This window comes from Cornus florida, unplaced genomic scaffold (genome assembly GCF_030987335.1).
Source record: "Cornus florida cultivar Cherokee Brave unplaced genomic scaffold, ASM3098733v1 CherokeeBrave_3.0.0_Hap2_Chr08, whole genome shotgun sequence".
NCBI lineage: Eukaryota > Viridiplantae > Streptophyta > Magnoliopsida > Cornales > Cornaceae > Cornus > Cornus florida.
Window position 1 is genome coordinate 54,362,095 of NW_026775578.1, and position 17,146 is coordinate 54,379,240.

Consider the following 17,146-nt stretch of genomic DNA (forward strand, 5'->3'; position numbering starts at 1 on the left):
GATTAAATTAATCATGGACTTCCAAGTGAAGAACCTTACAAGCATTTGGATAAGTTTCTTGAAGTATGTTCCACTGTGAAATACACGGACATGCCGGAAGAGGTCTTAAGGCTTAAAGTTTTTCCATCCACCCTCAAAGATAAGGCAAAATATTGGTTTAACAATCTTAGGCCTTTTTCAATAACTTCTTGGGCAGAAATGCAACCAGAGTTCTTGAAAAAGTACTATCCGGTTTCTAAGACCAATGCCATGAGAACCTCAATTCGAGAATTTTCACATAGGGATGGGGAAACATTTCATAAGGCATGGGAACGCTTTAATGAATTGCTTAAGAAGTGTCCACATCCTGACATGCCCAAATGGCAATTAGTTCAATATTTCTTTGAAAGTCTATCGGACAATTATAAAGGCATGGTTAATGCCCATGGGTGGCTCTTACATTGATAGGCATGAGGATAACGTGTGGCATCTTTATGAGAGCATGAGTGAAAATTCTTTGCATCGAACTTTATCTTCCAAGAATGGTAGAAATTCTAGTGGTAGGAAGAGTGTTGGCTTACATTAAGTCGACCACTCTAATGAAATTGCCGCCGAGATGAAATCATTATCTCAAAGGTTTGATCAATTTTTGATCAACCAAAACTCAGCGAATCAAGTATCTTCTTTCCCTAACCATTCTCATTATGCAACTAATGAATTATGTATGACTTGTTCAAGTGTTTTACATTCTACTTCCAATTGTCCCCATGGACATGTGCAAATTGAACACCATGAACAAGCGAATGCTGTTTTTGCTAACCAAGGGAACAATCCTTATGGCAATCATTATAATCCTAGTTGGAGAAATCACCCGAACTTCTCTTGGAAAAGCCAAGGGGAAGGCTCAAACCCTCCCCAAGGTAGTTTTCAAGGAAAGTACATTTCACCTCCACTACAAAGCCAAGGTTCCCAAGGATATAGACCATACCAATCATAAGGCAACCAATTCTCAAATTCTCTTTTTCCCAATCAATCATATTCCCAAGGAAATGTTAGAAGTCCCGCTTTTGAGGAGAAAGTTTTGACCGCTTTAAGCACTTTAGAGGTGATCGGTGGCCATTCCTATACGCCAAATTGATGTAGTGAATGTGCGGTTCAAGAAAAGCCTTTTGGGTCAAATTTAAATTTATAAAAACCACTACCAACACTACTACTAACGTAGCAAGAGTGAGTAAGGATCGTCCCAAGGGATTATTCGTGTTGGAATTTAACTTTGACTCTAATGTATCACAAGATTGTAAATAGAGAGATTGGTTTGATTAAACTAAGGTATAATGAAATTAAAATGCAAGTAAAGTAAACTAGTTAGAGATAGGGATTTAAGAGATATGAAGAGAGGACTTAGGGTGTTGGAATCACCATTAAGCTCGTGTAATTTGTGATACCCCCACATTTCCACGTGTAGGCTGGCCAGGCCCACACCCGAAAATGCGGGAATATCAAAACAATATAGTACTTAAATGAACACAGAATACAAGAGGAATAAAAAAAATGAATAAATCGCTGAATGGAATTCTATTAATAAAATAAAATCTCTTTTACAAAAACATTTCATGAATTTTTAATTTAATCATAATCATCCCTAGACCAAAATCATAATCCAAAGTATAATCATAATCCAACAATTAATTTAATCATCCCTAGACCAAAATCATCATTTATAAGTATTTAAATCACACAACTAGGCTTTGCCCAATCATCCATGTCATCACCAATATTATTTTGTTAACATGTATAAAATAATACACTATCCTGAAAATATTAGACTATTCTAATTTAAGAATATCTAATTAATCATAATCCAACCTATACATGCAATACTTATAGATGATATATTTTAATCATCGAACACATAGCAATATTTATACCTTGGCAAATCAACCATGCACTTATAAATACATTTATTTATAAATTTGGCAACTCAACCATGCCTCCTTTAAGTATATTTATTTATACATTTAGCAATTCAACCATGCCCCCTCTAAGTATATTTATCTATACCTTTGGCAATTCAACCATGCCCCTCTAAGTATATTTATTTATACTAACAACCTAGCAACTCATCCATGCTTCCTATGTATGAATTTTTTTATTCATACAAATACCTAGGCAATATAATTACACCTATGATAACTCATCCATGTCAACAGTTCAACCATGTCTAATTCATACATAGACAACTCATGCACATTTTAAGCATATTACAATCTAATAACTAGTCTATCCAAATTAAATAAGAAAGAATAATATAATAATCTTAATTCACATACACACATATACACATATTTACATAATATATATGTGTATAATCTTTCCCTAATAACCCTTGGTTATTTAAATCCTATGTATATATATATATATATATATACATCCTTCTTTCCTTACTAATCATAATTTAAATAAAATCCCTGTATGCACATATATGTAAATATATATATACTTATATATACATATATCTACATCCTTCCATAACAATATAATAGATTGTTATATTTACCCCAAATAATTACTACTAATCCTCATAGTAACACTCTATGGTTCTTAGAATATCAAGAACACCTCCTCAAGTGGTTATTTTCAACCCTAACAGGCTTAACATCAACTCTAAAAATTCACCGGACCCCACAGGACCTTTCTGGGACTCCAAACACCTCCTTACGCGCCCCCACGCGCCGCCAAACGCGCCTAAAACTCTGGCACGCGCCTCCACAAGATCCACGTGGCTTCACGTGCTCCCACGCGCTCTCACGCGCCGCACATGCACCTAATTCTTCCTCTGGCTGATGTGACGCTCTCTCATTCGCTGAATGTGTTTAGTTTTCATGCGCGCGCCACACTGGATTAAACAACCTTTGACCAAACCTCATCCATGGTCCTGATGCTTGCGTGCACTAGACTTCTATGTGCTGCAATGCACTGGATCCATCAACTTTAAGCTTAAATAAATCTAAGGGTCCAGATCTTGGGCGCACCATATTAACTTGTACCATGATTCACTGGATCATCCGCCCCCTCATCATCCTAATCCAATGGCCAAGATCCACCTACACACAATTACAATATGCCGCTTTACACTGGATTCAGTCCCTATTTAGGCGCCGATAATCTCCAGTATGTACACAGTGTATATATATATATATATATATATATATATATATATATATATATATAATCATACACATAAATAAATAAATATAATTCCTAAAATATCAGAACAATATAAAATAAATCCAGAAAAATACATAAAAATTCCAGAAATTCTAGAAAAATTCCAGAAAAATAATTAACCCTTTTTGGGTCACACATTCCCCTATACAGTATTTAAAAAAAATATACATCACCTATACACGCAATTAAAATCCCAAAAATCCACAAATCATATATAATAATTTATATTTTTAATTATTCCGATCTAACATGATTTAATTAATGAATTAAATTTAAAATTTCGGCACCCAAGGTGCTAAATTTATGGGTCCTAAGAGGAGAGTTAGAGACAACTTGCCTGAAGATTTCGAAACGAAATCGAAGCTTTAATCTTTGGTTGTCTCCTCCAATCCCGGCATCCTCTTCCTCAGATCCGGCCTACTCCTTCTCTGTTTTCTCTTCTTCTTCTCTCTCTGACTCTTATTTTTTTAACGTATTAACTTTCTAACCCTAATCCTTATGTGTAGATTTATACACATAAAATCCTAAATCCTATTACTAGTAGGATTACTAACTGAAATATTAAACTAATATTATTTAAATAATATAATAAACATATATTATATTACTTATACGTATACATATCTCCCATAATTAACCATCGGTTAATTAGATCATAAATCCTACATCTATCCATAAATATATATCTCTATATATATCTTTCTCTAACAATTATTAATTAATTATATTTATATATAATTTTATATATATTTATAATTAATAACCATAGGCCTTTATTAATTAATCCAATAAGGCCTCCTTTAAGCCCAAGACCATATCATTTGGTCCAACCTTCCTTAAGCCCGAACCACTTAATTAAAATACTTAAATTAAAACTAATAATTAAAATTAAAACACAATAAAATCACATTAACATAAAATTACACCTAGTCAAATAAGCAACTTAAAACAACACAATCATGACATTCTCATATAACAAACCAACACACCAATTCATCAAATATAGTCACGAAATATAATTTAATAAAAATAAAATAATTAATCATAACACTCATTTAAATAAAAATAAATAGTATAAAAATAAAATAAAAACATCTAAATCAAACAATTCATTTCAATATAAAATAAAATTAATTAATCCTAATTAATAAATCATTTAAAATATCGGGGTATTACATTCTTCCCCCCTAACAAAAGGAATTCCGTCCTCGGAATTCACGAATCCATGAAAATGAAAACTTTGATTATTTAATTCATTTTTTCCTTTATCCGTGTGAAAATTAACCCATCCACACATACTCATAATTAGTAGACATATCTGGTAATTTATTAAGACGATGCTAAACTAATCCATATACTTGTTGCATTTATTTGCAACCTAACCTCACCAATTTACATGCGTTGAGAATTATCCCCATTACTGTATTTTCTTGCAGTAACACACCTAAAAACTCCTTTACACATATGGTGCAAAATACATATTTATATTCTTGCCAACTATAGGCTATTGCCTAATAAATAAAACATAAATCGTCACATAGTGATGCGATAATCTCCTTTCCTTTCTAATCAACATTACTTCCCCTATGTGATACAATTTGAGTAAAGACCCAATTGTCCATATTATCTAGGACTCCTTTTTTTTTTTTTGCTGCATGTACTTGCTACAACGAATAAACCACCTTGTCATCTAACTAGTGACGACCCCCATGGAAATAAACTTCCCTCATAACATGGATATTCCCACAATATTATTTGCAGAAATATCTCCCCTCCGCCACATTAATATGGAAAGTGACTGCACAACACTAACGATCTCTATTGATCACACCTAATAACGAACATACCAGATATCATTCTTATCTTCGATCTTAACATTCTATATTCTGATACGCCTTACCTTGTAGTTTACATACATTAATATTTGTATATCTCTAATTAGTTAATTCCATATATATTTATATAATTGATAAATATAAGTACACACTAGAGACTCTCACTGGACTAAAACAGTCTCATCCGGATAGTGGGTATCTTATTCAAAACGCACACAAAGGTGGTCACGAGTCCTCCTCCTACCTGGGCCCACACATCCTTAAATCCAGCTACCCATCTCAATCGGCAATATATGCCTCCATCCTATCCACTGATCCTGAGACTCAAGCTCATATTGTGGCACATATCCATACATATATAAAATCTATTATATCCAAGCATAAAAGTAAACTATCCAACCATATTATTTCAATGGCATGCCATCCAACTATTCCGTTGACCTGACACGAATAAGTAGGACTTAACTTTATGGTTAATCCGTTCCCTTATAAATATATAGGTAGGACTTAACTTCTTTGGTTAATCCGTCCTTAGAATGCTACCGTCCCACACCGGTGCATTAAACCATAAAATCCATAAATAAATAGGTATGACTTAACTTTTCCGTTAATCCGTCCCTAATGCCATCCAACTATTCCGTTGACCTGACACGAATAAGTAGGACTTAACTCTATGGTTAATCCGTTCTCTTATAAATATATAGGTAGGACTTAACTTCTTTGGTTAATCTGTCCCTAGAATGCCACTGTCCCATACCGGTGCATAATACATAAAACCCATAATTCATGCAACATATATAATTATACTTCAAATAATCCAGAAGTAATTATAATAAAAATTCGATAAATATATAATTATATTATATGCTAATACATGATTAAAATCACATAAATATACAATGAAATTGCTAGAATAATATTAAGCAACTAAATCATTCATTCACAACATGTGAGTTAATTAAAATTCCATATTGTTCAAGTCCTTGGCATATTAATGTATATTATGCATTCTGAGATTTTAACCAGTCTATTTCAACCATTTAAATCACCTAATTTGATTTAAATAACCTTGGAACACCCCAATCCTCAAAAAAAAAACTTAAAATCCAATTCTGCAATGACATGCATCCTCCCTGAACAATCCTGAGTGTAAAAGTAATAACTTCCCACAATTCAATTATCTACTCTATCTTACATTTATGTTTACTATGTGAACGTAAACTATCGACATTTGTAGTCTATGTCATTGCTCAGTTTCCACAATAAACGATTGTCTCCCTACATACTAATTTAGCATACGATCCTGGCACCTACGCTCTTGCCTCCTCAAATACCTTCCAAATCGATGTCCTACCATTTATTGACAAGACTAAACGATTTATCTTTAGGATTCACTAACGGACCGAATATAGAATACAATGAATCCTAAACTTAAGCTCTACATAAAAGAGTACACAACGCAGAAGTCACACAACGAAAGACACCCTAGGGACACTTGAACCTGGAGTGCTCTGATACCAACTGTGATACCCCCACATTTCCGCGTGTAGGCTGACCAGGCCCACACCCGAAAATACGGGAATATCAAAACAATATAGTACTTAAATGAACACTTGTATTAAATTCATGAAATGTTTTTGTAAAAGAGATTTTATTTTATTAATAGAATTCCATTCAGCGATTTATTCATTTTTTTTATTCCTCTTGTATTCTGTGTTCATTTAAGTACTATATTGTTTTGATATTCCCGCATTTTCGGGTGTGGGCCTGGCCAGCCTACACGTGGAAATGTGGGGGTATCACAAATTACACGAGCTTAATGGTGATTCCAACACCCTAAGTCCTCTCTTCATATCTCTTAAATCCCTATCTCTAACTAGTTTACTTTACTTGCATTTTAATTTCATTATACCTTAGTTTAATCAAACCAATCTCTTTCTTTACAATCTTGTGATACATTAGAGTCAAAGTTAAATTCCAACATGAATAATCCCTTGGGACGATCCTTACTCACTCTTGCTATGTTAGTAGTAGTGTTGGTAGTGGTTTTTATAAATTTAAATTTGACCCAAAAGGCTTTTCTTGAACCGCACATTCACTACATCAATTTGGCGTATAGGAATGGCCACCGATCACCTCTAAAGTGCCTAAGCGGTCAAAACTTTCTCCTCAAAAGCGGGACTTCTAACATTTCCTTGGGAATATGATTGATTGGGAAAATGAGAATTTGAGAATTGGTTGCCTTATGATTGGTATGGTCTATATCCTTGGGAACCTTGGCTTTGTAGTGGAGGTGAAATGTACTTTCCTTGAAAACTACCTTGGGGAGGGTTTAAGCCTTCCCCTTGGCTTTTCCAAGAGAAGTTCAGGTGATTTCTCCAACTAGGATTATAATGATTGCCATAAGGATTGTTCCCTTGGTTAGCAAAAACAGCATTCGCTTGTTCATAGTGTTCATTTTGCACATGTCCATGGGGACAATTGGAAGTAGAATGTAAAACACTTGAACAAGTCATACATGATTCATTAGTTGCATAAAAAGAATGGTTAGGGAAAGAAGATACTTGATTCGCTGAGTTTTGGTTGATCAAAAATTGATCAAACTTTTGAGATAATGATTTCATCTCAGCGGCAATTTCATTAGAGTGGTCGACTTAATGTAAGCCAACACTCTTCCTACCACTAGAATTTCTACCATTCTTGGAAGATAAAGTTCGATGCAAAGAATTTTCACTCATGCTTTCATAAAGACGCCACACGTTATCCTCATGCCTATCAATGTAAGAGCCACCCATGGAGCATCAACCATGCCTTTATAATTGTCCGATAGACTTTCGAAGAAATATTGAACTAATTGTCATTTGGGCATGTCAGGATGTGGACACTTCTTAAGCAATTCATTAAAGCGTTCCCATGCCTTATGAAATATTTCCCCATCCCTATGTGAAAATTCTCGAATTGAGGTTCTCATGGCATTGGTCTTAGAAACCGGATAGTACTTCTTCAAGAACTCTGGTTGCATTTCTGCCCAAGAAGTTATTGAAAAAGGCCTAAGATTGTTAAACCAATATTTTGCCTTGTCTTTGAGGGTGGATGGAAAAACTTTAAGCCTTAAGACCTCTTCCGGCATGTCCGTGTATTTCACAGTGGAACATACTTCAAGAAACTCATCCAAATGCTTGTAAGGTTCTTCACTTGGAAGTCCATGATAATTAGGAAGCATTTGAATGGTTTGTGGTTTGATTTCATAGTGGTGTACTCTAAATGGTGGCAATTGAATGCTTGTGGGTGCATTATATTCATTAGGCACATAGTGATCTCTTAAAGTAAGAGGTGGATTTGCAATTAGTGGTGCAACATGGGCACCTTGATGTCCTTGGATGATGGGTGGTTGTGGAGTATACATTGGCCTTGGTATTCCCAATGGAACTTGGCCTTGTTGTTGGTGTTGGTGTTGGTGAATGAATGTCTTAGGTATGCCTAATGGTACTTGCATGTTTTCCTGATGCACGTTGGGATGGAGGATACCTTGTTGGTCTATATGACCAAGGTCCTCTACATGCTCTTCATTATGGACATCCATTGATGAAATGGATTGAGTAGAACTTCCTCTTCCCCTAGGGTTTCGAACTACAGATTCAAGATGGAAATTAAGAGGGACAAGAATAGGTCTCAATGAGCGATGACCATGCATGCACAACAAAACTCAATAAGCAATAAACAACCACAATCATAAAAAATATGCCAGAATAACAAAAATTTGCCTCCACGCGGGCTCACGATTTATCTAAGAATGGAAAAACAAGCCTTCATGCGGGCCGACGATTTAACTAAGGGATTGAGTAAAGAAAAGCTCACAAAGGTCCTTTAGCACTTCAACTCCAAATTTAGCTTTTAGCTTAGCAAATTTTTTTTTTTATATATAATTTTTAGCTTTTTCCTTTGCCTTGCTTGGTAGCTCTTTTGGTTGCTTCCTAGCTAAATACTCATAATCAAACAAGAACAAACATAATAAGTAACAAAAATTGAAATGAAAATAAATTAAAGACACGATCAAAGAAGTACTAATTCCTAATTGATTTCACAAATACGACGTTGCCTTCAATCAATCCCCGGCAACGGCGCCAAAAACTTGGTGTTGTCGCCGCACCAATGCTTAAGAATGCGCTAAGAAGGTATGAGTGTGCAATGTGGCCAAGTTTTACATTTAGAAATTGCCACTACTACCTTTCACTAAAAATATAGCTAGGGCAAGTAGGGATCGTCCCAAGGGATTGGTATCGTATTTATTGTGAAATCAAGATTAGGGTTAGTAGGTCGAATGATCAAACAAGAGGTGGGTTGGTTGGATTAAACTAGAGAGCAATTTAACTAAAGTAAAAACAATAGAATGCAATAAATAGTAAGTAAGAGAGAGAGAAATCTTGGGGTTTAGAGATTACCACTAATCTTAACTTTTCTACACCCTTAACAAATGATTAATGAGGGAAGCATATGTTGCAACATTGGTGTGTGTGTGTTTGGTTGATTTAATTAGTAAGGATGACCAATTAAGTATATATTGTCTAAGCAACAAGTGAAAAGCACAATTTATCAAAGTAAGCCATTAATCCTTTCATTAAGCTCACAATCCAAACTCATCACAAGATTAGAGACATATGCTACTTGCATTCAAAAGAATGGAACATCGAACAACAAGCATAGATTGTCCTCCCATCTAACAAATATACTACAACTACACTACAATTAAGCTACTAGCATCAAATTAAACTAATTAAGCTAAGGAAGAGGCACAATCCATCAAGGAATAAGTATGAACCATCAAGCAAATGACAAGAGCATTCCATTAAGCACTTATGTTTTGACAATCTCTAAATCTATAACATCAATACACATAGACATGCATCAATAACACAAAATCTAGAGACAAACACATGAACATCTACTCTAGCATATATAGACATATGGATAGAATGAAATGATCAATTGGAAGCATTAAACCATATAAATCATTGAATAAACAAGATCTATATATATATAAATGTCAAAACATATATTACAATACAAATCCCTCAATAATACATAAATCAAGATGTAGAAAGCATGCTTAGGGCTAACTCTAGCCCCAAAAGGATGTCTAGCCACTCATGGATGTGCTCCTCCAACCCTCAAGGGCAAGCTCCATGGAAGAAATCTGCTCCTTGGTTGATATAGAACCTCCAATGGTGTCTCTAGCCTCCTCTCCTCCTTTTACTTCCTCACTAAGAATTCTCTAAAAAAAATCCTCTCTAGATGAATGCTATAAGGTATGATATGATATATGTAAAAAGTAATCCTTATCCGTATATAGGTAGGTCAAATGACACCAAAAATGAGCTGGGGTCGTACAACAAATATTCCCCAATGATTGGATAAAGGACAACTTTTTGTGAGCCGAAAATTTAACTTTTTCGCACTGGAGGAAGTTCGATCGATCGAACATGACTAAGATCTATCGAACTTAGGCTGGATCAATCCATGATGGCGGCGCCTTTTTGGATAAGAACAAGTTTGAGATATTTTTAGAGATATTTTTGGGAAAAGTACAAAAGCGGTTGGTAGGGTGGTATAGCTGGATAAGATCAATCATTTGGATAAGGATAAGAATGTTCGATCGATCATAAAAGGAAGTTGGATCGATCGAACTTTTGGGATCTCTGAAAATGACATGATGGCTTGGATCTATCTTTGAAGTGATGAGATCGATCATGTTGGATCGATCGAACTTTTCTCTGAGATCGATCGAAGATGTTGAATTTCACCATTTGCTTCCTTTTGCTTCTCTTTTACTCTTTTCTTTGATTCATCCCAGAATTGCTTCCTTTTTGCTCTTATTTGGCTGAGTTAGCTTATTTTAGGGATAAGTGCATGAAAATGGAAATAACACAAAATCAATACAAAATAGGAAAATAAAATAGATAAAGGTTCTAGAATACCTAAGCTTAAGTGGTTTAGATGCGCACTTTTCAACGCTCATCATCCGACGACGGTTGCAATGCTGTAGTCGGCCTCCACTGGGACGAATGATCATCCCATATTCGATTTTTATTTATTTATTTATTTTCCTTTAATTTTTGTTCCCAAGGCTTAATTTTGAGAATTTTGAAAAATTCATTCAACTGTTTATTGTTATCATTTTGAGTTTAATTAAGATGCTAACCCAATTGGGAATTTAGCAAAATTTATTCAATTATTTACTATTCAGCTGTATATTTCCCCAGAGGTTATGGACTGGGGTTTTTGAAGTGTTTAGCTAGAATTGGAATCTTTGTTAAGCAATTCAACCAGGAATATATTAGGTTCTTGTTAGATTTGTTGTTTATACTCGTTTTATGTATTTTGTCCAATGAATTTCAATTTCATTCTAAAATCAAGCATGGGCTTTGTATTTGGGATCCAGATTTCTCTCTCTGTGCATATGTTTTGTGTTGATTTGATTTCCATGTGTGTGTATATGTATTTTGCAGTCTTCAATTCAATTTCAGTATTGATTGGCTTTCTTTTTTTCCCATCAAATAAATGGAACTATTTCGAAATTCATTTTTCTCATCTTTTTTTACATATACACTTTCTCAATTTCAGTGTTGTTGCTGTTGTTGAAATAATTTCATAATCTGAGATTAAAAATAAATAAAAAATGTGTTTGATGATATTAGAGCGTCAGTGTTGATGTTCCGTGTGAAGAAGAGGTGGGATATATGAGTCTATTTGCAGCAAGCCTCCATGTTACTTAAATATAGGTTCTACTTGGTAATGTAGTGTTGGGATGTAATGTAGTGTTGGGATGTAATGTCTTGTTGTAATGATGTTTTTGCTCCAGAGCCATCTTTCTGGTGTAAATTTTAATCTCTAAATTAAAGCAAATTTTTTTATACCAATGTTTAAGTGACAAGTTCATCACAAATAATTAGTCACAGGATAGGGGGCTATATAATCAGGAATTGATAGTTTGATATATTGCAAAGTTATCTCTACCTTTTTAGACCACCTTCCAATTGTACAACTCTAGTATTAGATTCAATATTTCCATGGTTCGTGTTAGAAGTGTTTCAAGTGTTTATTAAATATAGGTTCTACTTGGTAATGTAGTGGTGGGAATGGTAGTTGAAAAAGAATAGTGGTTGTGTCAAAAAATAGCATTTTTCATGAAATACACCATTGGAGCAGAATTGCTAAAATATAGTATTTTGACACTATAACACCTGTCAAAATATAGATTTGTCATGCGAAAATGACTTTTAGCATTGGAGATGCTCTTAAGGAAGTATAAATTGGACTCTCACCGGGATACTCTACAGTCTACACCACTCAAACAAAAGAGTTGACCATCATAAGAATCCAAATTGAACTCTTACTAGCCCAGCAAAGACTGTTTATTAAAGTTTTATCGATGTAATTTTCTTTCAGTCATTTGCTTTTCTAATATTAATTATATGAAAAATATGCATATGAGTTTCAGTTTACTTCTTAATTTTTGTTCTTTAATTTTAATTAATTTTTTTATTTAGATTTTTTTCATTACACCAACGGGCCAGTGGCCTAGCGGTATCAGTCTCTTACCTCCCAAAGGGAGGTAAGTGGTTAAAGTCTCAGAAAAGACAAGTGTGTGTGAGTCCCAACTAGGAATTTTTTTTTTTTTCATTGTACATAATTAAAAATGTCATTTTAAATGCAATTAATAATCTAGTAGTAACTTTTTAATAATTTTGGGGATTAATCGCTTCAACAGGTAGCTAATCACGCAAAAGAATACTTTTTCGGCTTACACATTGCCACCAAGCATATTTGGACTCTTGTTTCCAACCATAAAGATAATTTATTGTTGTAAAGACTTTGTAAATTGTTATCATTATTTAATCATGTAATATGTTTATCTTAATTAATATATCAATGTAATTATTTTAAGAAATTAATTTTAATTATCATTGAGAAAATAATTATTTAATTATTTTGTTGAATATTAATTTTAAATTAGATTTTACTCGTGTGTATTACGGTTTACTAGTTATTATTAAAAGTGTAAGGAATTTTAGTATTTATTTATTAATATAAAAAATATTTTTTAATTGATATAAAAAGAATTTTTAAAAGAGTTTCTATAAAAATCTAACGCAAATCAGTAATTTATTATGAGTTTTTATTTTTTAATTAATATAAGATGTTTAAAAGAGTTTCTATAAAACTCAAATTACTTATTTATTATGTGAGTTTTTTAATTAGAAAAGAAAATATACAAATAAAATAAATTAATTTAACCTCTCTAATTAGACAAGAAAATTTATCAATCAATCTATCTATAGATTAAAAGTACAAGGGTTGTCAATAATTTCAAATTATTATTAAAAATAAATAAATAATCTATATTTTATTTTATTATTTATCTTATTATTATATTTTCTTAAATTTTGTTAAGTTAACAATAATCAGGCCTCCACCCGATGATGAAGTTATCCTATCTTATTGATGGCCCATCCCTGGCTGTATTTATTAATCAGTTCATGAAATTAGATTGGAAAATACGCGCCGTCAAAGACCTTAAAAGGTAATAAATCTAACTGGTAACTTAGATAAAAGAAAAATAAAAATTCGGGCAACTTAGATCTTTAAACAATTAAAAAATAAGAAATAAATCTTGGTAACTTAGACAATTAAACAATTAAAAAATAATTACCTATTTAAATTAGACAAAAATTAAACAATTACTTATGTAATTATCAATTTAAATTTCAATCAAACAAATACCAATTTAAATTTCAATTAAACAATTACATATTTAATTTTAAGGGAGAAGATATTGATACTCCACCTTTCAACATTTTTTTACAATCTTAAATGAAATGACAATTTTAATTTTAATTTTACAAGTAAATAATAATAATTTTTTAAATGACACAACTGCCCTTTCAGACTTTTTCTCCTTATCTTTAATATTTTAGTTCTTTTTTGACAAGACAAATATATATATATATGTTGAATAAATTGCCTCTTTTGACAAGATGAAAAAAAAATAAAAAGTAACTATTAAAAATTATATCTTTTGACATGAAAAAAATATATTTATTGAAGAAATAATCTCTTTTGTCAAGATTCCAAAAAATAATAATAATAATAATAGAGTACAAAAAGAAGAGGATTAATATATATATATATATATATATATATATATATATATATATCCAATAAATTATTTATTTTGAGATTATCCATCAAAAATTACCAATTAAAAATTACCAAAAAAATACTTGGAAAAAAGTTAAATTTGTTAAATAAATATCTCATTCGATTGTATATATATAAAAAAATGTTACTATGGAATAAATTATCTCTTTTGACAAAAATAAAATTATTAATGTGAAATAAATTATTTTATTTGAGAGGACCTCCCGGAAAAAAATATATATATAGTAAAGAAAGTAAAAAAGATAAAAATATATATATAAAATTGTATAAATGGTAGTTATGACATTATAAATTAAGGGATGGTATATTAATGAATTCAAAACCTTCTTGTCATTTCCTTTAAACCAAAAAAGGAAAAAAAGTGAAGTGCAATATAGCTCCCTAAATTTAATAGGTAACTTAAACGAGGAATGCTAAGGACAGTTATTGGATGCTTTTAAAACTCATTAAATACTTGTCTCCTTATTTAATGAGACACTAAAAATATGTAGTATGTATGTATGTATGTTTATATAAAAAATCACTTCATAATATACAAAATGTACAATTAATCCCTTGTTGTTAGTAAAACCCCCTACATTATACAATTTGTGCAAATAAAAACATTAGGCCAATTTGGTCATTGAAATGTCTAAAATACCCAAATAACAAAATAAAAAAATATATAATAATAAAAATCAAAATGTCTCCTCTCTCTCTCTCTCTCTTTCCAACTACTTTCATATTTATTTGTCTCTCTATCTTTTCTTTTGCAGCAACTTTCATATATTTATTGTTCTTGTCACACACACACACACATATATATATATACACACATATATATATATATACATATATATATATATATATATATCATGAATTCAAACAAATAAGCTCCATGGTCATACACGAAACTGAAGCAAATTGAGATGATGCATATAGATTCAAGACATGTTGAAAATACACATCTCAAGGGAATATCACTAATATGTATATTTCAAGTTACACAAAATAAAAACGTTCATTCACTGTCCTCTCCATGTCTTTATCAATTAAATACAATTAAATATTTTGTGGTGCTAGTTTCATATTATATATATATATATATATATATATATATATATTTATAAAATCTTGAAATTATATATATATATATATATATATATATATATATATATATATCTTGAAATTTTATATTGTTTTTCAAACAATTTGCTTTAGAAATTATCTGAATACTTAGTTTTTGATCAAAGTAGTAAATTTTTCACAATAATATATATAGAAATTATCTGAATACTTAGTTTTTGATCAAAGTAGTAAATTTTTCGCAATAATATATATATATATATATATATATATATATATATATATATATATATATATAGCTGATACATGTATGAATCAAGACAGGAAAGAGAAGAAAAGTTTTAAGGATATGTTTGTCCTATAAGATAACTTTTTTAGTCTTCCTTCCGGGAAAAAAATAAAAATAAAAATAAATAACTTTTTTAGTCTCCCACTAGTTAAGGAAACAAGTAATTAACAAAGTTAAAAGTGGCCAATGACTCTTGCCTGATTGTTCTTGAGAAATTATTAAACATTTATGAACCATTAACACTTGATGAATCACTTAAATATAAACTCTCAAGTTGAAAAAATGGTTCCATAAGAGTATATTAATAAATTATAAAATTTCATAATAGGAAGATTTTATTGAATTAATCGACCAAGTATCAAATAGATCAAAACCATATAATAATTTCACATTGAATTTACCTCACCCTATAAAATAAATAACAATTGGGTATACAAAGTGTATATATGCATATATGTGTGTGTGAAAAGATTATGTTAAGGTGATCCTGTCGTGACCCGGGTTTTGATTCAACCTGGTGGGTAAGTGATGAACTAAGGATTGACCCGTGTATGGATTCAGATGCGGAAGCAAATGATAAACCAAGACCTCTAGGGTTACTACATGTCTATAAGACACCAATGTTACCCTCAATGAAATCACATAACCCATAGAAAACAAATACGAAAACGATGTTCCAAGAAGGGCAAGAATGAGCCTAAGGGAAAAACAGTCTTTTCCATACTGAAAGTGGGTACCAACAAACACACCATTGGAAAGACAATGAAAAATTAATGAAAATAGACTCAAGAATCACTTGATTCGGAGTCTGGACGGAAAAGATATGAATTTAGCAAGAAGTGGCATCCTCCGTTTAAAAGTTACCACAACCCTACCTCACTAAAACTGCAATAAATCTCACTACAGTTGGAGTTTTAGTGCACAGCTAGTTCTATTGGAAAACTAACTTCAGGCTAATGAGTTTAGGCTCAATAATCACCCCATTTGGATTAGAATTGAGCAAGATATGGCCGTTCAAAGTCGGAACAGTAGTGCTGAAATTGAACTGAAACTAGGCTCGGGATAAGGCTATTTCGGTCAACCGAAATGATGGTACTAAGACCTGAAATCATGAAGAAAAGGTTCGTGTTGCTTCGATAGACCGAAATAAGGGTTCGGTCGACCGAAATGACCCTTGAACAGTGTTTTTCGCTACTGGAATGTGATGTTACTGTGCATTGGCAATTCCATTTGCCATCGGTCCACCGAAATGGAGTTTCGGTCGACCGAAACACCACGAAAAGCTGTTATATTGCTAGGAAAATGGTTCTTAGTCCAATTCTAAGGTGGTGCATGCATCCTATATGATCCGAACACACTTAGAAACATTTCTTAGCCTCAAAGGAACATTCCTAACATGCTAAAACAAAAGAGAACTTAAAACATACTTCAATGCATGAATTTTTGTATAAAACTTCATAATTCATCCATAATTAGTTCAAAAGTCAAAACTTACGAGTTTTGTGAGATATGAGCATGCACACAAACGTAA

General features: G+C 32.1%; 2 pseudogenes; one reads left to right on the forward strand and one right to left on the reverse strand.

The window, feature by feature from the left end:
- Positions 1-254: 254 nt before the first annotated feature.
- On the reverse strand, positions 255-353 carry LOC132272221 (small nucleolar RNA R71; annotated as a pseudogene).
- A 7,556-nt stretch (positions 354-7,909) lies between these two features.
- LOC132272226 (small nucleolar RNA R71) lies at positions 7,910-8,008 on the forward strand (annotated as a pseudogene).
- The last annotated feature ends 9,138 nt before the right edge of the window (positions 8,009-17,146 follow it).